Source organism: Petaurus breviceps, unplaced genomic scaffold (assembly GCF_028583685.1).
Source record: "Petaurus breviceps papuanus isolate PSGF00001 unplaced genomic scaffold, PetGlider_PUasm1.0 90667, whole genome shotgun sequence".
Classification (NCBI taxonomy): Eukaryota; Metazoa; Chordata; class Mammalia; order Diprotodontia; family Petauridae; genus Petaurus; species Petaurus breviceps.
The window spans coordinates 2,643,966-2,666,864 of record NW_027187302.1 but is presented as its reverse complement, the minus strand read 5'-3'; the positions used below and the strand labels follow the sequence as shown (position 1 = coordinate 2,666,864).

The 22,899-nt window shown below is 37.0% G+C and overlaps 1 long non-coding RNA gene across 1 annotated transcript in view; it reads left to right on the top strand.

Annotated features, from left to right (window-relative positions):
- The window catches only part of LOC138143822 (uncharacterized), a 557,370-nt gene that overhangs the window by 109,231 nt on the left and 425,240 nt on the right, over window positions 1-22,899 (top strand). The window lies entirely within an intron of this gene.

Here is a 22,899-nt window from a genome sequence, read left to right as displayed (position 1 = left end):
TATAGGATATGCAAGTATATGTACAATATAATATGTGTATATGTACAAATAACATACATATTTGTGAATCTGTACACCTATGTACAGCATATATGCACATAATGCTATAACACATGAACAACAAAAACATACAATGCCTACACACATGTATATGCATGCAATTTACACATATACATGTATACACACATATGTATGCACACACAACATATATATGTATATACACAGTTGGCACGTTCTTTCCTTTAGATTTTTCCATCTCTGTGATTGAGCCTTAGAGACACCCCTGAGCCTAAAATTTAGAGGGAGAGGTAAAAGAAGGTTTTCCACTAGCCTTTGGTACACTAGTCTGAAAATGTGGATTTTGGGGGAGGGCTATGAGGCTTATATTTAATAAACCACAGTGTGATGTAGAGAGTTGTGCTTGGAGTTAGAAAAACCAAGACTCAGGTCCAATCCCTGAAAATCCTGGCAGTGTGATCCTGGGCAAGTCCCTTAATTTCTCAGTGTTCCAGGCAAAATCTCTAAAATGCTAAGTCTCAGAGAATGCACAATCTGTGTTGGTGGAAGAATTTACTAATTAGGAGCTCCCCATACCAATGAAATAATAGGAACAGTTAAAAAATGGCGTTCTATAGAATTGCAAGTTATGACATCATAAATTTGAGACCTGAAAATTTAGGTTCACCGCACTACACATAAAATAGCATGCTATTAACTTTACAAAAAAATTTTTTTTAGCATCATAGAATACCAGGTCTGGAAGGGACTTCTAAGTAGTAGATAGAGTGTGCATGTAGAGTCAGGATGATGAGTTCAAATCCTACCTCAAACCTTCATTGAGATTAAAGTAACTTTCCTATGGTCACAGAGGCTAGATTTGAACTGTCTGACTGATGTTAATAGTCTCTCGCATTTATATAGGCAGCTAGGAGACATAGTGGATAGAACCGAGGAAGATATGAATTCAAATCTGACCTCAGACACTCACTAGCTGTGTGACCCTGAGCAAGTCATTTAAGTTTGCCTCAGTTTCCTCATCTGTAAAAAGAGCTGGAGAAGAAAATGGTAATTCACTTTAGTATCTCTGGCAAGAGATCACACAAAAAAAAGAGGTCACAAAAGTTGGCTATGATTGAAAAATAAGTTAGCTTGGTTCAGGCACTGTGCTAAGTGCTGGGGATACAAATACAAGAAGGAGAAGGAGAAGGAAAAGGAAAAGGAGGAAGTGGAGGAGAAGGAAGAAGAGGAGGAGGAGGAGAAGACAATTTATGCCCTTAGGGAGCTTACAATACAATGGGAGAATACCACACATATAAGGTAGCTAAAAAGGGAGTGGGGCAATCAACAGCTGTTGTCCAAATGTTGCTTTTTAAAAAATATCAGTCCAGATGAGGGAGAAAGCTTTATGCCATAATCCTGTGCTATCTGACCTCCTTTCTGCCCTGGGTTGCTGATAGCAACTTTCTTAGGCAAATGGGAGACTTGTCAAATTTCTTGTGAAGTATTCAGATACAGACTGGATATAGATAGCCCCTGAGGTCTCTTCCAAAACAGAGATTCTGTGATTCTTGGCTGCCAGGCTGTGGAAGGCTTTGCTGTGGCGATGTACTTCGATGGGTAGACAGCAGAGGGCACCTTCAGCATGTATTGGAAGACAGATGGAGACATCACTGGACAGGGGGAATAACAAACCAACTTAAGGAATTCATCTGTCCCCTGTGGTGGTTTTCCTTATTGCTGTTCCTGTCACTTCCCTTACTTTAGAAAACTGAATTAGCTTCACCCAAGTTTATTCTCAGCTCTCCCTACCTAACATGGCTCCATGAGCCAGCTGGTTTCTGTGTCATCACATCTAAGTGGTGAGGATGCTTTGGACTCTGAGGGGGTTATTTCTCCTACAAGTCTGGGGACCGACTGCAGTAACCTCTCCAAGCCTTTGTTGAGAGAGACCTTCCAATGCTTGTATGGAACTTTGTTTTATTAAATTTGAGGAGTTCTATATTTTTGCCACATGTCACACAGATCACCCACGTTGACTGAGCACTACCAGGGCTACAAGCTGCTATTGCCTTGAAATGATGCCAAATTTTTTAAGTGGGTGGGGGCAATTCCAGTTTGGTGAAATGAATTATACGGTTCTGCTTGATTTGTTTTGCTTTGGGCTGGGAGAACTGGGAACAGAACCTATCTTGTAATGTGTTTACATGTGGGGAGGGTTTATGTGTGGGGGTTTACATTCTCCTACCACTCACATGTCAAGAACTAGATATACCTATTGCCCTAACTTTTTAAAATTTTCAACCTATTTTTATTCTAAACCGTTATAAATTCTAACTTTTGAACCAGCTATTCTTTGTTTTCAGGAGAAATTTCTAGAGCTCAAGATCTATCCCCAAAGGGAAAAAGAATACCACTCCAGTTCTTTTTAAATGTCATACTCCCTTATAAAATAATTTCCCTTCTGGAAGGGTAAGAAGGAGCTCTCACAAACTATGGGGGACTTCAGATATCAAAATAAAATAATGATGATGATGATGAAGATGGTGGGGTTTCCAGGAGTTGGGAATAAGTTACCTTTTACTGTGAGGATTATAATTCTGGGCCTTCTAGGAGTCTTGGATCCTGAACACTAAAGATAGTTATTTTGTAGTATTCTCTTACAAATCCAGATTGGGTTGGGACATATTATTAAGGGTAGTCAATTTCATTCTGCTCCCTGAGAAAAAAAGGGTTTGGGGAAATGTTAAATGTGGACAATAAATGTTATCTCTCCACCTTTCTGTGAATCAGTTGGGGGGTCAAATAGGGTGCTTTAGGAATGCTTCTGCAAAAAGGAATGAGGAGGATATAATTTAAAAATTGCTTTATTTAATCTTACCAAAGAGCAGAAGGAGAGAGGGAAAAATTAAACCTCCAAGAGATCTAAAATAGTCTGCTTCATTGTATTGAGCTGTTTGGGGGGGGGGGGGAAATAGAAGCTAAAAGAGAATCATCAGATTGTTTCTTTTAACTGTCCATTACATATTTATTTATTCATTCACTCATTCATGCATCCACTTATTCACCCATTTATTATTCATTCATTCATTTATTTAGTTTTGGGTGGTGGGAGTGGTGGTCTGCAGAGTGAGATAGGAGAAGAAGGGATGAAGAGGTACCATTAGGTAGTTGTGAACAAACATTTAGAAATCTAACTTCAATAGAGCTGCCAGGTAATGCTGTTCCTGAGGTGATAAATTGAAAAGGATTATTGTTGCTGGTGAACTGTGTTCAACCTGAGAATAAAATCAAGGCCCTTGGGTTGGCTTCTTCAACCTCCCTCCATGCTTCCCAGTTTGAGCAGAAATGCTGGCAGATCTAAGAAGGGAGACTGTTTGTCAAAAGACAAGGGATCATATTGTGAAGGCTCTCTTTTTAAACACCCATCATGTTATTTCCAAAATAAATAGGGTGTTTTTTTTTTTTGTTTTTTAAAGGCAAGAATGCATTCCTTATTCAGGACTACTATGCATATATTTCCAGTTTTGGAATCTTTCAACAAAGCTGTGGGTTTCTTTTTCTTTTTTTGTATTATTTTAATGAGTTCCCAAAAAGACCAGGAAAAAAATCTAGCTGAAAAACACACTTGTTTTTCCTCTCTCTAAGTGAACAGAACTCAAGATGGATAACTTAAAAATTATTTAACTAGCTTTAAAAAACAAGTCAATAGATAGTTTTAACAATCAACAAATTCTGCCATTTTGCCATTATTGTTCCTCTTCCTCTGTCCCTACATGGGGTACCTGTGTCAATAAGGAAGAATTTAGTAGCCGGTAGCCTATACCCACATAGAAAATATGAATTTCCTTTAAAAATCCTCATATCTACCTTAAACTTTTATCAGACAACATCTAGTTCTTATTCTAGTGAGAAGAGATGGTTAATAAATAGATTTTCTTTCTGGTTGTTTTGCATTGGAGTCTAAACATTATTGTTCCCAAGATGAAGTCTGCCTCTAAATTATTGTAATATAAAAAGGATTTGTGAATTCCTCAGAGTAGGGGAACTGCTTCCTACCCTCCTATAACATGAACCCATCAAAGACATGGTAAACAAGTCTTAAGAGGGGTGCCTGAAGCACTTAAATGTTAAGTTATTATTTGATCCTCACAACAACTCTGTGAAGCTGCTGCTATTGTGTGCTTTCTTTTACAGATGAAGAAAATGAGTCTGAGAGAGTTTAAATGGTTTGTACAGGGTCTTTGTTCTTCTGTTGTTTCAGTCATGTTCAACTCTTCACGATCGCATTTTGGGGTTTTCTTGACAGATACTGGAGTAGTTTGCCATTTCTTTCTCCAGCTCATTTTCAGATGAGGAAACTGAGGCAAATGAGGTTCAGTGACTTGCCCAGGGCTATGGAACTAATAAATGTCTAAGGGTGGATTTAGTACAGTCTATGCACTGTAGCACCTATACAACTAGTAGGAGGCAGGATTCAAACTCAGGTTTTCTTGAGTCTGACCCTTTATTCACTGAGCTACTTAGTTATCTCCAAAAAAGTATTTCACTGGGTTTCTCTCCTCTACTCTCCCTCCTCCCCAAGCATAATCTTTTCTCTAATTTGGCCATTCAGTCCCCCAGCTATGAAGACTTACTGCAAAGTAACATAAGCATAAAAATAAGCTACAGGAAAAGCACCAGTACTAGAGTGAGACTCATGTTAAATGAATCCATGTTAAATGCACTTCTCGGTCTTCAGTCTGTAGTCTCCCCTGTTAACCCTCTTCCCATTCTTCCAGTCCTCATGTCCTGCACTCAAGTAAGCTCCTGTTACTTCATGTCATCAGCCTGGGCTGGCTTCTGAATACAACCTTCCTCTAACCTCTCACCTCCATCTTCCTAAGATATAGTAGTAGAGGAAATTAGCTCACAACAGTGTTGACATTTGTTTTGTAGCTCTGTCTTCTGAGTTCTTGAATCCATGAATGCTCATTTCACCTATTTTATGATTGGTTGAAACTTTACAGTAATTTTTTTTCCTGCTGGGTCTGCCTGAATTGTAAATGATATTAAAGGCATTCTATTCATTTAGAATGAATACATTTTAAATGACATGGAATTTGCCAAATCTTTCCTGGAGCACTTTGCAATAGAAAAATATTCTTTCCTTTTTTTCCCCAGCCCTCTTCTGTTAATGGAACACAAATTTCTAGTTTGATAATTTGTCCTGATAGGATTACTGCTGAGACATAAGAAAAGTTCTAAATGAGAGAGAAAGTTAGGCAGACATCAAAGTTTGCTAGAAGATCACATGTAGTAAAAGGCATTTTTCTCATTTATTCCATTGTCCTGAATAGCCCTAGTCAACACAACTTTTTATCTGGAGCAGCTCAGTGGTACAGTGGGTCAAGCACTAAACATGCAGGGAAGATCTGAGTTACACTATGGCCTCAGACACTTACTATCTAACTTTGGGTAACTGTTTGCCTTAGTTTCCCCATCTATAAAATGAAGATAATAATAGGACCTTTCTCCCAGGGTTGTTGATCAAATGAGATGCTATTTGTAAAGTGCTTAGCACAGTATCTAACACATAGTAGGCATTTAAATGCTTTTTTTTCCTTCCTGTCTTCCTTTCATCTAGTTCTCTAGGCATCACTCATACTGAAATCTTTTAATATATTTTCTTTGCTAGAATGGTAAGGTAGCCTATTGTCATTTACATTCCATTGACTAGGGATTTTAAAGAAGGGAAAAATGGGTAAGTGAAGTGATTCTGTCCATTCAAATCTGGCTATGCATGGGCCTTTCTATTACAACTACCTAAAGCCCTATACAAATAATTCTTGCATTCTTGCTTCACACTTTGAAAATAAAGAGGATCAGAAGAGAAGATCAGAAGGGGAAAGAGTAGAGGAACAGAAAAGAGGAAGGGGTCATTTTATTATTTTATTTTTTAAAATAGATTTTTATTAGTATCTTTTGTTTCCTTATCACTTACATTTCCCCTCTCTATCCCTCCCTCTCTTCCTCCCCTAAAAAACCCCATGCCTTATTACAAACAATACATTAAAAAAAGAGGAATGAAAGGAACCCTCCTCCCCCAACAAAACCAATCAACATATCAACAAAATCTGATGTTAAATATTCTATCATCTACAAAGGAGTTAGGGGGAGACATCTTTTCATATCTCTTCTTTAGAGTCAAGTTTTTTTCTTTGTAATTTTACAGCATTAGGTTTTGAATATTTTGTGGTAGTTGTTCTTTTCACAGACATCATTATATATGTTGATTTCCAGGCTTTTCTTACTTCAAACTGTGCATCAATCATATGAACCTTTACATGCTTTTCTGGAGTAACCATGATGATCATTTCTTACAGCACACTAATATTCCATAAATGTATCAACATTAATTTAGCAAGTCCCCATTATATGCACATTTACTAAATTTCTATTTTTTTGTTGCCATAAAAAAGTACTGTTATAAATGTTTTGGTGAATATGTAACCTTGTAATCATCATCATCATCATCATCATCATCATCATCACCATCATCATCATCATCATCATCATCATCATCATCATCATCATCATCATCAATTACTCCCTTAGTTTATATGCTTAACAATGGAATGTCTAGGTCAAAAATATGGATATTTTATTCTTTATTTGGCTAATTTCATATTTTTGTCCAGGATGGTTTCATCAATCTGAAGTTCCACCAATTATGAGTTAATGTGCATTCATTTTCCCACAACCCTTCCAATATAATATTTTGTCATCTATGATAATTTGCTGAGTTAAAGGTGAAACCCTAGGGTTGTTTTGATTTGTATTTCTATCATTTAGTGGTTTGGATCATTCTTTCATAGGGTTGTTAATATTTTGTGATTCTTCTGGAACTGTTTGTTATCGTTTTCATTTAAAAAAATTCTGAACCACAGACACCAAATAGAATGAATTTTTCCATTTATATTTTGGAATAATTGGAGAGGATTTTGGATGAAAGTACAAATTTCTATTGTGTAGAGCTTACTTTTCTTTTTAAGTATATAATAAATTTAATATGTAGCATTCAAAGTTGTCCTACTTGCCTATGATTCCATATAGCTTTCTTTTCTCATTTTTTTTATGAGACTATTCTTAACCTCCTTCTTTGCCTATCCCCTCTGCTTAAAAAAAAAAAAAAAGAAAAATGAAACCCTTGCATAAAATATACATGGTCAAGCTAAACAAATAAGTTAGATATGACCCCAAATGACTAATTGTGTATCTTATATGCTTAATTATATATGTTAAGTCTGACAATTCTCTATCAGGAAGTGAATCGCATGCTTCAGGATTCTTCCTCTGGAATTGTGGTTGGTCATTGTATTGCTTAAATTCTTAAGTCTTTCCAAGTTATTTGTCTTTACAATGTTTTTGGTATTCTACAAATGATCTTCCTGTTCTGCTCATTTCACCTAGTATCAGTTATACAAATCTTTACAAGAATGTCTGAAACTATCCTTTCCATCTTTTTTCTTAATGGCACAAGAATATTTTATTACCTTGATACACCACAATCTGTTCAACCATTCTCCAATTTTATGGGCATCCATCTTAGTTTCTAGCTCTTTGCCATTATGAAAAGAGCCCAACAATATTTTTATACATATGTGTCTTTTTCCTCTTTCTTTGATCTCTTTGGTATACAGTCAATATAATGGTATTTCTGGGTAACAGGACATGCACAATTCAGTGCAATTAAGTGCACAAATTGTTTTCTAGAAAGGGTAAACCAATTCATAGCTCTACCAACAGTACATTAATAAGCCTGTTTTCCCATAGTCTCTCCAAAATTGACAATTTTCATTTTTGGTTATCTTTGTTAATTTGTACAGGAAGAGGTGAGGTAGAACCCCAGAGTTGTTTTAATTTGCTTTTCTCTAGCTATTAGTGATTAAATAAGTAAAAAATTAATTTAGGTGGTTTGTAATTTGTGCTATTTTGAATTGACTTCTCCATTAGCAATTATTATTTCTCCATTTGACTTAGGTCTGTATTTTATAAAGAATATTTTATAATTATATTCATATAGTTTCAGTGTATGTCTTGGTTAGTAGGATCCTGAAAGTTTGATAAAGTCTGTACCTATTTTCAATGACATCTCTCTTTTTATTTTTCCTGTTAGTCATTCTTTTGGGGGAAAGTAATAAACAGAAATGTCCATGGTTTATGTGTATTCATTTTATATTCTGCAACTTTGATGAAGTTATTGTTTCAGTTAATTTAAGTTGACTAGATTCTCTAGGGTTTTCTAAGTTCATCATCATGTCATCTGAAAAAGGAATAGCTATTTTTTTTCTTTGCTTATGCGGGAGCTTTTATGTTTATTTTTGCTTTTGCTTTTTCATACCTCATTGATATTGTTGTTGTTCAGTTGTGTCTGACTCCTTGTAATTCCATTTGTGGTTTTCTTGACAAAAGTAGTGAAGTGGTTTGCCATTTCCTTCTCCAGCTCATTTTCCAAATAAGGAACTGAGGTAAATAGCGATAAGTGACTTGCCCATGGTCATGAAGCTAGTGATTATCTGAGGCTATATTTGAACTCAGAAGATATATTTTCCTGACTTGAGGACAAGCACTTTACTCTCTGTACCATCTAGTTATTTATAATAACGTTAGTGGATGTGCTGGTTTTACTGCTGATCTTGCATACTATTTATCAAATTAAGGAGAAATCCATTTATTCTTATGTTTTTTTTTTAATTTTTCAGATACGGGAATTCTATTTTATCAAAAGCTTTTTCAGTATCTACTAATATAATCTTGTTATTAATATGGTCAATATTATATTTATAGTTTTCCTACTGTTGGACCAACTTTGAATTCTTGGTATATATACAACATGGTCTTACTGTATATAATCTTTTTTTGGTTTATTGCTGTAGCTTCTTTGCCATTTCTTTTTAATGTGTTGATATTCATTAGGTAAATATCCCTTTAATCCATAGTTTCCTTTCTCTGTTTTTCTCTCTCAAAGATTTAGGTGCCATGACAATATTTATATCATAGAAAGAATATGATAGGACTCTTTTGCTCTTTTTCAAACACTTTATGTCATAGTGGAATAGTTTTTTTAAATATTTGATAGAATTTGCTTATAAATCCATCTGGTCCTAGGTTTTTGTTTTTCCTTTGGAATTTTATTTATTACTTCTTTAATTTCAGTCTCTAATATGCAGATATTTAATTTTTCAATTTCTTGTTTTTTAATTTGAGTGTTTATATTTCTGTAAGTATTCATACCTTTCATTTATGCTATTGATTTTATTGACAGATAATTGGACAAAATGGTTATAATAATTTTCTTTATTTCTTCATTTGTTATGAATTCTCCTTTTTCATTTTTGATACTGGTAATTTGGTTTTTCTATTCAAAAGTAAAATTAGCTATTTGTTTACCTGTTTTTATTAGTTTTTAAAAACTACTTCCTGTTTTATTAATTTGATTTTTAGAATTTCTATTTTTCTGTTTAAGAGTTTTAAAAATTTGTTGGTCTCTGGTTTTAAAATAAAAATTTTCATGCTGAATTCATTGATCTGTTCTTTTTCATTAATGAAAATGCTTAGAAATATTCATTTCCCCTCAAATACTACTTTGACTGTATCCCCCAAATTTTGGTATGTTATCACATTGTTATAATTTTCTATGATTAAATTATCTACTGTTTCTATATTTGTTCTTTGACCTATTAATTCTTTAGGATTAGGTTATTTAATCTCCAATTAATTTTATTTTTCTTCAATGGCCCATTATTTTTATTGCATCTTGTTCAGTAAAGGATTGGTTTAACATATACAGTTTTCTACATGTGAACTACCTGTTCATATCCTTTGATCACTTATATATTGATCATTTTAGATGATACCCCAGTGCTTATATAGTTTAGCTTGACATTCAAAACTTTCCAAAATCTCTTTCTAACCTATCTTTCTAATGCTCTTTCCTACTACTCCATGTCAAAATCCGGGATACTGGGGATATAGGCCATTTCTTTTATTCAAGCCAAAGACCTCTGAGTATAAGTGGCATAAATAGAAAAATAAGAAAGAGAGCTCCACATCTTGTTTTGTTATTTCCATCAAGGTGTCACTTAACATTGTATAGAAGTAAGAAAAAAATATTAAGCACCTACTATGTCTTAGACATTTTGCTAAGTGATGGAGATTCAAAGAAAGGCAAGAAAGCATCTGCCCACAGTTTAAAAAAAGAAGCTGAAAGAGGAGAGAGCATTTACTTAGCTTAGGGGCACAAAGAAGTTTTGCAGCCAGGGTTGGAAATGGCCTGAGGAGGTGAGAATTTCAGAGCTGATTTCATCTTGCTCACAAATAAATTTATGGAGATCCAGACATTCCAGAAAGCAGGAGGGTAGGAAATGGAAAGTGCTGAAACTTGTAAATTGTATAAAAGTGTTTAAAGAAGATGATGACTACAATGTCCTATGTTACTATTTTTGCCTTTGTTTGTACCCCCAGCACTTAGTACAGTGGACAGATAGTAAGAGTTTAACAAATGCTTGTTGACTGACTACATAAAGTTTTCATTAATTCATTTATCTAGCAGTCTTCCAATATAAGGATTTTATGCTTTACTAGATTTGGGCAGTTTGGTGGTTCAGTAGATAAAGTACAAGGTCTGAAGTCAGAAAAACTCATCTTTCTGAATTTAAATCTGCCCTTACTCAGCTGGGTGACTCTGGGCAAGCTCCTTAACCCTGTTTGCCTCAGTTTCCTTATATGTAAAATGGCCTGGAGAAGGAAATGGCAAACCACTCTAGTATCTTTGCCAAGAAAACCCCAAATGGGGTCATGAAGAGTCAGACACAACTGAAACAACTTCACCACCACCACAACAAAAAAGAACAGTTGAAAGTTTTACAGCAGAGATGAGATATAGTCAGAGTATACTAGGAAGATTACTAGTATAATAAATAATATGAAGAAGGATTAAAAACGGTATAGATTTGTAGCAGAGGGGGGATGGGGTAGTGAGCAGGTCTGTTCAACCAATCTTATTTTCTTCTTCCATCTGGATACTAACTCATCACCAAAATAGATTTCCTAGCATAAAATCTTCTTATCTCTTGAAAGTTATATAAAAATATCTATAATTCTTACATTTTTTTCTTCTTCTAACCTTTGAGCCAGTCAAAGACAGTGCTCTGGTATAAAACCCCAGGGTTGTTTTTCTTTACTAAATTCTATGAGGATGTTTCCCCTTAACTGTTTTTTCCCCAGATGTATTTCCAATAATTACACTTAGACTATCAAAAGGCTATAGGCAGCATCATTTATAAAGACAAAGTAAATGATTCAATCAAAGAAAGGTAAACAGACTTTCTCCTGTGCTCAGAGGGAAAGGCTTTAGGCTTTCATGAGGAGGCCCCAAGAAAGGATAGGAAATACAGCACTACCACCTTGAAATTTATAATCCAGGAGGTTAATAATAGCTTCTGTCTTCACACTCATACTTAATTGAACCACCTTGTTCATGGAAGTGTGGTCCTATTCCTTGTGAACAGCTTCTTCTCCCTTTGCTTCCACTCTCCTAGTTCCATGTGGTGTCTTTCAGCCTCCCTTTCTCTATCTTTCTGTGTCTTCCATCTAATTCCTGAGGAGCTAGGCTTCTCTTTTAGTCTGGATCTCACCTGAATCCACTTCAACAAACCTCACTGGAAAGCTGTAGTCTTTACCACCTCCAAGCTCAGCTTCAATCTTCATCTGGGAGCACTGTTGCACTCTTTCAGAAAGAATACTGACCATTACCCTAGGATTGGCAGCAGCCTCTCCAGTTTTATTCTCTTGGTGGCTTTGCTCTGAGACCTGAAACTTCCTAGGCAGGAGGTAGGAAAGAAGGGTTTTTCCAGCAAGCAATTGTCCTTTTGTCTTTAGGCTCTTCTTTGAGCAACTTTTCCAGGTATAGGGCTGGGTGCCCTTGGTGAAAGATCTCATCCTAACTTATGGAAACTTTCCCAAATCTTCTCTGACGGATAACTATGCAACTGACAAACCCCATTTGCCTCAGTTTCCTTATCAGTAAAATGAACTGGAGATGAAAATGGCACACCACTCCAGTATCTCTGCCAAGAAAACCCAAAATGGGGGTCATGAAGAGTTGGACATTATTGAAAAATGATTAAATAACAACAACAAAGGGAGGAAAAAAGATTCCAAAAGTGGTACTTGTCTAAAGTATTAAATACCAAGTACCAGAGAGATTTCAAGGAGGGTGAGGACACAAAAGAACAAATGATTTAGTGATAAATATAGTCAGTTCACCATTGATGATAAGGGAGCTGTTGGGGTAGAATGGTGAGAAAAGAAATCAGAATATAAAGGGCTAAAGAGATAGTTAATGGTGAGGAAGCAGAGACAGATACTACTTTTTTGTATCTATCAACTATCACTGGGCATGGGAATTAAGGGGGTGGATGAGAATTGCAATAATTCACTTCCTTTTTCTAAGCTAATCATCTATCATGAATCTATTTCAGCTAAGACTTCCAAATCTCACTTAATAGCAATGTGTAATTGATATGAAGTCTGCATTGTTATTCTTTGACCCTAGGCTCATAAAATAGAATGATAGTTTTATCTGGAAGGGACATTAAGGCCATCTAGCACAATTCCCTCATTTTACAGATGAGGAAACTGATACCCACAAAGATTAAGTGACTTCCCAATGTAAAAAAACTGGCAAGTATCAGAGGTAAGATTTGAACTTGGTTCTGGCAGATAATTCTGATTCCTAGTCACCGAATCACATTACCTCAGTTTTGTTGTCGTTGCTCATTTGAGATAAGAAGGGAAATCTGTATTTTAGTATACTACTGACAGGAGACTTTGGTATGTATTATAGTACACCAAATCGTCTGGGGACCTCTAGAAGTAAAAAGAGGAGGCCCCATTTGTTCACTGATGACAAAACATTCAATTCTCAACTATTAAGTGGAATTTACTGTGTTAGCTTGTTCTTATCTACAAGTCAGTAACTATTGTTCAGAAAGTTTCAAATCAATAGGCTGCTTATGGCACTTTTGCTAAGAGTTTAGCATTATCATGTCAGGTTGGGGTAGGCAGGGTATACTTTATGGTAGATATAGGCTGTAGTTGAATCTCTAAATATATAAAGGAGTTTGGTAAAAGAAGAAAAGTCAGAAATTACATGGAAGGACAGCAGTCAGAACAGAATAAGTAAATGTGTTGAGCTGAGAAATAGTCTGTTGTATGGTAGAGGTTGAATACACCAGTTTGTCTGGAGTAAGGGGCAGTGGTTGACATTAGGAGCATAGTGGGACATTTTTGTACACTTAGGTAGGAACCAGAGAATAGAGGGCATGAATGCTGGGCTAATGAGTTTGAATTTTATCTTGTCCTTTACTCCAAAGGAAATAATTCAGAGGGTTTGTTTTTTGAGGTTGGAAGTACCTTTATGAATGCAATAGCTTTTAAATTCAATAAATGTTTACTCATATTGGCTATATGAATAGCTCTGTGCAAGATGCTGTTGAAGAATAGATAGCATGAGGATATAAGACTGGGTCCCTACCATCAAAAGACCTTACAATCTGGTAAGGGATTTTAGAGATGCATCACTATAGTATGAGGCAGGATGTAGCAAATGCCATGAGAGAACAACTAGAGTACCATAGAAATTCTGAGGTCAGAGAGACAATTTTTGGTTACAATAGTTATGTGAAACTTCATGGAAGAAATGACATTTCAACTAAACTTTTAAGGACAGGTAGGATTTCGATAGGTGTTTGAATGAAGGCATTCAGTGTAGAAGAAACCATAAAAGCAAAGACATGAATGCAGAAAAGGGCAATATACATTTGGCGAATAGTAATTCAGTTTTGATAGAGTATATGTATGTACAGGAGAATAATGAAAGAAATAGAAGATAGGTTGGAGTCAGTCTGTGAATGGTCTTGAATGCCAGTTTGAGGACTTGGTAGCTACATCATCATAATGAAATAATGTATGTAAAACAATTTGCAAACATTAAGATGCTATATAAATGTCAGCTAGTAATAGTAGGTGCTGTTGAAGTTGTCATCATAATTATAATAGAAGTTATTGTGGTGATGATAGTAATAGTAGTAGTAGTAGTCAATTGGCAGTAGTGAGCCATTGAAGGTTTTATAAACAGAAGAGTGACCTGACCATAGCCATCAGGAATATAGACTAAAATGAGAAAAGATTGTGTTACTTGGAATGTCATTATCATGCAACAGCTCAACTTTATTTGTCCATACTTCAATGATCTATAGGTGTGTCAAAGCTGTGTATGTGAGATCCAGTGCTTGGCACATAGTATACAATTAATAAATCTATTTATGTATCTTTCAACTATCACTGGGCATGAGAATTAAGGGGGTGGATGAGAATTGCAATAATTCACTTCCTTTTCCTATTTCTTCCATATTTTATGATACTGAATGTGGAAGGTAAAGAAATAAAGCATTTTTACCTTCTTGTCTTCCTTTTACTATTTTTTTTCTTCTTTTTAAGTAAACCAACAAATAGCAGCTTAAAATATCACTAATATCTACTCTTAGGAACTTACTTTTTTCTAAGGTCCTTGGCCCTAGAATACATTTTGTATGGTGCCAGGTTTCAATGGTTTGGAGATTTTTCTTCCTTTACAAGTCGACAAATTAAGTAACATCAGTACTGAGATAGTAAATGAACATCTGTCAAGGAAAGCTGATCCCTGGGGTTTTCCTCTCTGGCCCCAAAATTGTTTGTTCTAGGTGTGCTGTCAGAAGATATGGGAGAGAATTTATTATCTTTTATGACCTCAATTTACTAACAATACCTGACTGAGCCTTAGCTCCCATCTGAAACTTTGGTTTATTCCTGTATCAAGCAGAGAGCTTGATGGTACGACATCAAAACAGGCTATAAGATGACTTTGGCAACTGCATTCACAACAGCTGCATTGCCTTCTCCTGTAGAGGACTGGTGGGAAGATGGAAAATGAAAGGAGAATAATCAATCTCAACAGCATTCTACATATTAATAACATTGGTCAGGTCCAGACATTTTTTAATCAATACCGGATGTAGGATTTGGGGAGTTTAAAAATACTTTACATACCTCAAAGAGCTCAATACGTTATGTTCTCCGATGTTTGTGTAATGATAAGCTGCTATAGCCTGATAATTGACGAAAATATTAGATTCCTTACACTCACTAAGATAATTCCTTGATGTTTCATAATAAGAATGCATGCCTTCCCCCTCACCAAACCCCTACTCCTTTCTCTTAACCCAGACAGGGCTCATCATATGCCTGCCATGACCTATGTTATAAAATAGTAATTGGGCTTACTCCTTTTTAATGGATTCAGTAAATCTCCAGGTGGAAGGTATTGCCCCAAGCTTCTCTGGGATTTCCCCAGAGCAGTAGAGAACTGCCCAGACGGCCCCCATATCAGTCTGAGCTGGAAATGTGGTTATTCCTACACAGTATGGGAACTTTTTAAAAGAATTTAGCCTTTCTTGTGTACCATTCAGTTTATTAAAAGCTACAAATATTGGGGAGATTTACTACAGGGTAAAAAAGGCATTTACAAAAGAATAAGGTGAAGACAAAAGTCTTCAAATGCTGCCCGAGGAAAAAATTGTTGTAATGAAAGTTGGGGTTAGGTGACTAGAGCTTTCAGAGGGACTTTTGACTTTGCATCTACTTAGAGGATTCTCTTGGATCTGTCACATTAAAATTTTTTTTGATGAGTCCTATTTATTCAGTTAGTGAAGATGCACCTGAGCTGTTGTGAAGAAGTATGATATAGGGACTCATGCTCTGACACACGCTCTTAGCTTTCACTCCCAACCCCTATGGAGGCAGTGAGGTGGCTTAGTACATAGAACACTGGACCTGGAGTCAGGAAGACCTGAGTTCAAATCTGGCCACAGATGGACATTTAGCAGCTATGTGACCCTAGGCAAGTCACTTAGCCCTCTGTCCCAGTTTCCTCAACTGTAAAAGGATCTGGAGAAGGAAATGGCAAATAATTCCTGTGTCTTTGCCAAGAAAACCTCAAATAGGTTCACAAAGAGTCAGACATGACTGAAATACGATGAAACACCAACTCTTATGACCTGCCCCTGGATTGATTATAAATGTGTTCCACGTTTATGTGGTCCACCACTTTCCAGGTTCCTGGACCTGTCAGCTTGTGTTCATGCATAAGGTGGAAGAATTGCAGCAATAAAATAAAAGCAATAACCAAATTCAGCATCTCCGACCCAAGCTGCAAGCCTTTTTTATTTACTAGACCCCCCCCCCCCCGCCCCTTTTTTTTCTCTTTTTCTACAACATGTTTTGGCAGCATTATTTAAAGGCTTCATCTACTGGGAAGATGCCAAGTAAAATGTGTGTGTGTGTGTGTGTGTGTGTATGCCCACATGGGTGTGCAAGCTAAAAACCAAAGCTGAAGTGGCAATTTGCTCATAAACCAGATAATTAAGGATGTGCCAAACTACCTGTGAGAGTCAATATTTGTCAGTGTTTTTTATTTACTGTTTAATAGTACCGCATGTTACATAAACCTTCAGGTAAAACAATTTGATTATAAAACAGCTTTTTCAAGTCAAGTCACCTCCCCTACAGAGTTCTCAAATCAGGGAAGAGTGGGGGCAACCTCAATAAACACTGGGGATCAGCTCAATAAATGTTTTGCCCACCTTGGCACTTTGAAAATTTAGCACTAAGACCTAGAAGAAAATGTGCACTCCATTCCTCCTGCTTGTACTTTTCAAATTTTAGAAACATCAGCCCTCTGAAGCCCTCATAATTCTTCTATAGCATTGTATAATCATAGAAGTTATAGCTGGAAGGGGGCAGTTAGGTGGTGCAGTGGATAGAGCACTGGGTCTGAAGTCAGAAAGACACATCTTCTTGAATTCAAATCTGGCCTTAGATGCTATCTGTGTGACCCTGGGCAAGTCATTTAACCTTGTTTGCCTCAGTTTCCTTATCTGTAAAGTGAACCAGAGAAGGAAATGGCAAATCACTCCAAAATTTCTGCCAAGAAAACCCCCAATGGGATCACAAAGAGTCAGACACAACTGAAAAATGACTCAACACAATAGCCTGAAGGGACTTTAAGTTGAGTTCATTTCATTCCACAGATGGGGAAATTGAGGACCCAGAAAAGAAGGAAGAAAAGAAGGAAGGAAATGTTTACTAAGCATCTACTATGTGCCAGGCACTGTGCTAAGGACTTTACAAACACTATCTCATTTGGTCCTCACGACAGTCCTGCAATGTAGGTACTATTATTATCCCCATTTTGCTGTTGGGGAAACTGAAGGCAAACAGAGGTTAAGTTACTTGCCCAGTATCACACAGCTAGGAAATATCTGAGGCTGGATTTGTACTTTCTGACTCCAACTCTAGTGCTCTAATTACTGTACTAAGAGGGAAGTCTTTGGCCTAAGGTCACACAGGTTAAGTAAGGAGCAGACCAAAGGTCTTCAGACTCCAAACCTAGTTCTCTTTCTGTAACATTATGATGATATTTTCCAGTTAATTCAATTCAAGGGACTTATATTTTCCCATTTGAACACACACACACACACACACAGAGCAATTTTACTCTAGAATTGGTGATCTGTGATGGTTAGTGAAGATGAAGCATCAAGGCACCCTAAAAGAGAAATAAGAGATATGGGATGGTATGTGTTGGGTGAGTGAAACCACCACTGCCACCTCAACCACTATTTCCCCTTGGACTTCAATGGACACAGTCTAGAACCTGGAATCCAAGAGCACTGGGAATGGCAGTGCCATGCTCTCTTCCTCCTCCCACCTCAGCACACTATTTCTACTTCAAGCTTAGCTCCTGTAGCCATCATTGAAGGGAGCAATCTCTTTGGAGAACAGGTCCACCTTTCCTGACACAATAAGGACCACGCACTTAAGAAGCTGCCATTGATAGGTTAGCCTGAGAACTATGAAAGGCAGTGCCCTCCAGACCTCTAGCCCTGCTTCTAACCCAGCACCTGATGCCATCATCCTGATAGCCAACCCTTGTGGAGATGCAATCTGGCAACTGCTTCTGCATGTGCTGAAGTTACCACTTCCTGAAACTACTGAAGACCCAAAGAAGAAGGTCTTAAATACCAAAGTCCTTGGTACCATCACATGGTTCAACATTAAAAAAAATATGATTATATTAGTGGAAATGGCATTAAAGAAGATGTATCATGATCTGTTTTGTTGTTAAACCTTAAGGTCCATGAGACCTTTTTATCTGATTTACAACTGAAATTTTCCTATATGTATTGTCTTTCTAACAAGAATGTGAAGTCTTTGACTGTCTTCAGGTTTTTGTTGGTACCCTGAGTCTTTAACTGCATGCTTCACACATAGCAAGTGCATAATAAATGTTTTAAAAATGTATTTATTCATTCATCAGTGAAGTTGTAGAACAGCAGTAGTAGAAGAAAAAGAAGTAGGTCTCCTGATTTTGGAGTTAGAATGTTTTGCTACCTCTATAAATCACTGTAATGGGAATGTAAATTTGAAGATCTTCCCTGCCCCTAGGCTAAAGTGCACCTGGAGCCTGGGGTGGGAGGCTTGTTTTTCAGTAGATACTTCTTGATTGGCCAGTGAGTCAATAAGATTGTTACATTCTCTGAGCCAGGAGAAGGCTATGTAAGCCCTGATGTGTAGCTTTGTTTTGGGGCTCACTTTGAGAAGTGTTCTGTGATTTGATCTGGATTCTGGGAAGCCATTGTGCAGAGCCCCCCGGCTTTGAAAAACCCAGATGTTGATTTGGTATAGATGTAATGGTTGGACAGTTTGGAAATCTGTCTACTTGATCTGTTTTGTCTTGATAATTCTGCCTGTATACTTTGAAGTTCCGGGTGCTGACCTTTTTCCCTTGAACAAGGTAAACGATATATGTCTGACTGATTAAAGTAAGCCTGTTAACCCATTTTGAGTTGCTTTCCTTTATCAAAGCAGATCCAAGAACCTGTGTGAGCAGCCACCCTGGGGACGCTGGGGTGCTTGCCGCTTCAATCACTGAAGACAAAACATGTCTTTAAAGAAAATGCATGATGAAGACAATAACAAACTGATCTCTAATGCTCTTTAACGAGGGTGATAGTTTATTTAGACCATAAATGTTAGAACTAGAGGAATCTTAGTGACTGTCTACTTTCACTCTCTCATTTCAAAGATGAAGAAACTGAGGACTAAGATGGTGAAGTGTCTGGCAGAAAGTCATGTAGCTAAGTAATGGCAGAGCAGGGACAGTATTTCCAGGTTCTTGACTCCAATCCCATAATGGATTAATTATTTTTAGGGCCTGACCCTTGATAAAATTGTGAACAAGAGAAAAATTTGAATGTGCTTTGCCTCCAAACCCTTGCTTTCTAGGGTTGACTAAAGGACTTCCCCTCATGAGTCTACCTTCTTTGGAACACATGTTCTTTATCTCCACAAGCAACTATTTCCCTCTCAAAACTTCTCTGTTTCATTCCTCCAGGATAGTGATTCTGTAGGACAGTTACTTTGATAAACTTCACTATAGTAGTGAATGCTGCTAGATTACCTCTCAGGTAAAGTAATAGCAATATTCATACTAATTGCTTAATTAATTTCTACATTTTTATAATATTGTAAAGTTCACAAAATGCTTGTGTAGGTGGAAATGTCAGGCAAGTAATCTTTGACTGGGAATATAATGAATTTTGGGTAAACGCTTAATCTGCCCCTAGAATATGTGAGCCCCATTTGTTTCTACTCTTTCAAGTTCAACGAAGTCATCAAGGTGGGTAGATAACCTCTCAGCTCTGAACCTACATTTTCATATCACTCAGTTTAGATTAGAGATGAGGAAGTGAATTTTTCCTGCTTGGTTACCTTCTTCCCTCTACATAGCACATAACCCTTCAAAATGCATTCTTTTTCTTAAAGGAATTTATTGTTCTCCTAAGAATGGCATCTTCATGCTACTCCCACTAAAAACTCCTCCCAGATTGCACTTCTTTTTTCAGTGGTGGCTCTGTATCCCTGGCAGAGCTTTTCTGGCTTCCAGGTTATCTGAGATGACATCCATCATCAATAGACAATAGATACCTGTTTTAGTTTTAGCTATTGGCTCCAGACACCTTCCTGTGCTTAAATTGATGATTGTCCCTTTCCTCCTCTTCCAGGGGAGAGATTTATTGAAATTCAGATTCATAATTAGAAATATTCCTTATATAGATGGCAAATAATAATAGAGGTCTCTTCCCATGAGCTCTTCTTTTCCTACCAAATAAGAACAGGTTCTAAATACAATGTTTGAGGAATTAGACCTCTAACTTAAGATCCACCTATGGAGATATAACTCCAAGAAAATCAAAAGCAAAACAAAATAAGGTTTCATATAGACCAAAATATCCATAGCAATAGTTTTATGGTAGCAAAAATAAGACTGGATGATTATGGATTGAGGAATGTCTGAACAAACTGATATGAATGATGAACATGAATTCAGAGAAACTTGGAAAGACTTGGATGAATTGATACAGAGCAAAGTAAGCAGAAACAGAGCAAGACATAAAATGACCACAAAAATGTAAATTAAAACAACAAAAAAAATAACTAAATTCAGAATAAATGAATGACCATGGTGGAATCCAAAGGTCAGGTGACTATGGAAGCCAAATGTGGTAGGCATAGAAGGACATGGTTGCCAAATTTGATTGGTTTTGCTTGACTCTTTTTCTTTGTTAAAAAAGGGTGAAGTCAGGGAATCAGGAAGTAGGGTATATGTCATGTGATTGCAATGTAAAATCCATAAAGATACTAATTAAAAACAAGAATTCAAAGTATCCTCATTTCATAAACCTATTCAGCTGCTGTGATGTGATTTGTGTTTTTCCACTCTTCTTTTTAAAAGAACAATTGGCTTCTAATTTCTGTTTCCATTCTTCACCTAAGGTTGTGTGATACCATGCCAAAATACCAATCAATTCATTCAAAACCACTGGTCAAACTGAGGATTTGAGGCCATGTACAACAAGAAACTGACTGACTTTTCTTTCTCTGACTCCACTACTCCTTACACACTTTTCAGCTGGTTGAGTTGGCATCAGGGACACAACCACAGAATGTGAAGTATTCATTTTTTAAAATCAACTTCAAACATTCCTCCAAATCTGGGTGATTTTTTTCCAGGGCATAGTAATGCTATTCATTCATCACAACAAAGAGGAAGGAGAAAAGAAAGCAACCAGAATTTTCAGAGTTTTGTGGCTTATACAAGATCTGCCACTCCAGGACTGAGCCTAGGGTCTTTGCAGCCAGATACTCCTACAGCCTTATCCATCTAATTCCAAGGACTCCCCCTGGGATCTAGATTGGGAGGTGACTCCACATGGCCTAGTTTTCCCTTCTAGAACTTTACAGAGCCTAAGGCTACTAGCCGGCAGTTTATTTATGTTGGAGTCCTAAGGGTGGTTCTGATGGAAAGCATGAAAACAGGTAGCTGTAATTTCAGCGCCTACTCCCCACCATAAGCAGCTCCCCAGACAGCTGCAATGGGCCACAACCAACTAGCTCTTTTGTCTTCCGCGCTGAAAGAAAGGCCTCGCCTTCAAAATGTCGCCCTTGACCTTGTTTTATATTTCCAATGTGCCTTTTATTAACTCCTTTTTCATATGGTACATATGGAGCCTGCCACTAGATGAGAAGGAGGCAAACTTTGCACTTCTGATGGAAAGAACAGCAAGGAGAAACAAGAGCCAGGGTGGTGGCCAGTATTTGCAGCACAACCATCCCTTGGGGTGATTTAAATTCAATTTGGGGACACAGGCTCCTGATGCAGTGGATGCAAATGAAGTTCAATTCTTTCAAGTCCCTTTAATTTGGGGACAAAACCTCCAAACTATTGTTAACTATGCAATCAGAGGTGATGGAGAAGGATAGTTATTTTAGCCAGAGGAAATGGAGGTGGGGAGGAGGGGGATTCTATTCCGTCAGTAAGCTTTTTACCTTTATTCATTAAAACAAACAAAAAAGCAAATAAACCCCCTAGACCTCAATAGATCACTTCAGTTGATCAAGAAAGATTTGTAGCACCACATTTAAAAAAATTAAAAAATAAAAACCCATCTTGTATCCACTCTCATTTATTTCTTACAGCCAGGTCCTTTATAGAACAACAGCAGGGAAAATAATTTCTGTCTATGAAATAATGATATACTGCTATTTTTCTTTTTTCAAAACCGAAGTTATACTTTTCCCTCCTTCTCTCCAAGTGTGTGCCTGTAAGGAGGGGTGTCTATCTAATTGGCCACATGAGAGGATTAAACCAAATAAAATCACTATCCACGGGGGGCCTCTAAATATGGCTTTTTAATTTGAAAATTTTTGTGGGTTACAGTGTAATTCAAGCTTTTCAAGCTTTATTAGTGAGTGGTTGTTCGTACAGTTTGCACAGCTCAAATCTCTGAGAGGCTGCTAGTCTGGCCACTGTTGGTACAGAATATATGCAGTTACTCTTCCTCTGTAGAATACACTGGATGATGGAACCAAAAACCTTGCCCTAAGTAAAACATTGATTAATAAAGGGGGTAGGAAGGAGCTAAGGCCAAAATTTGTGTGCATGCCTGATGTGGTCCATTATTCTCTTCATATGAATAATCTCCATTCATATCTTCCAGTAAATAAGTGAGTGATAAAGATGTTGCTAATCTATTTAAATAAATATCAGTGATTTCACATGTTTCTGCAAACTTGGTTAAAACACACAGCTTGGCATAATTAATTGTTGCAAAAGAACCAGTGGTTGTTTCTTTCTCTCTCTCTCTTTCCTTCCCTCCCTCTCTCCCTCCCTCCCTCCCTTCCTCCCTCCCTCCCTCC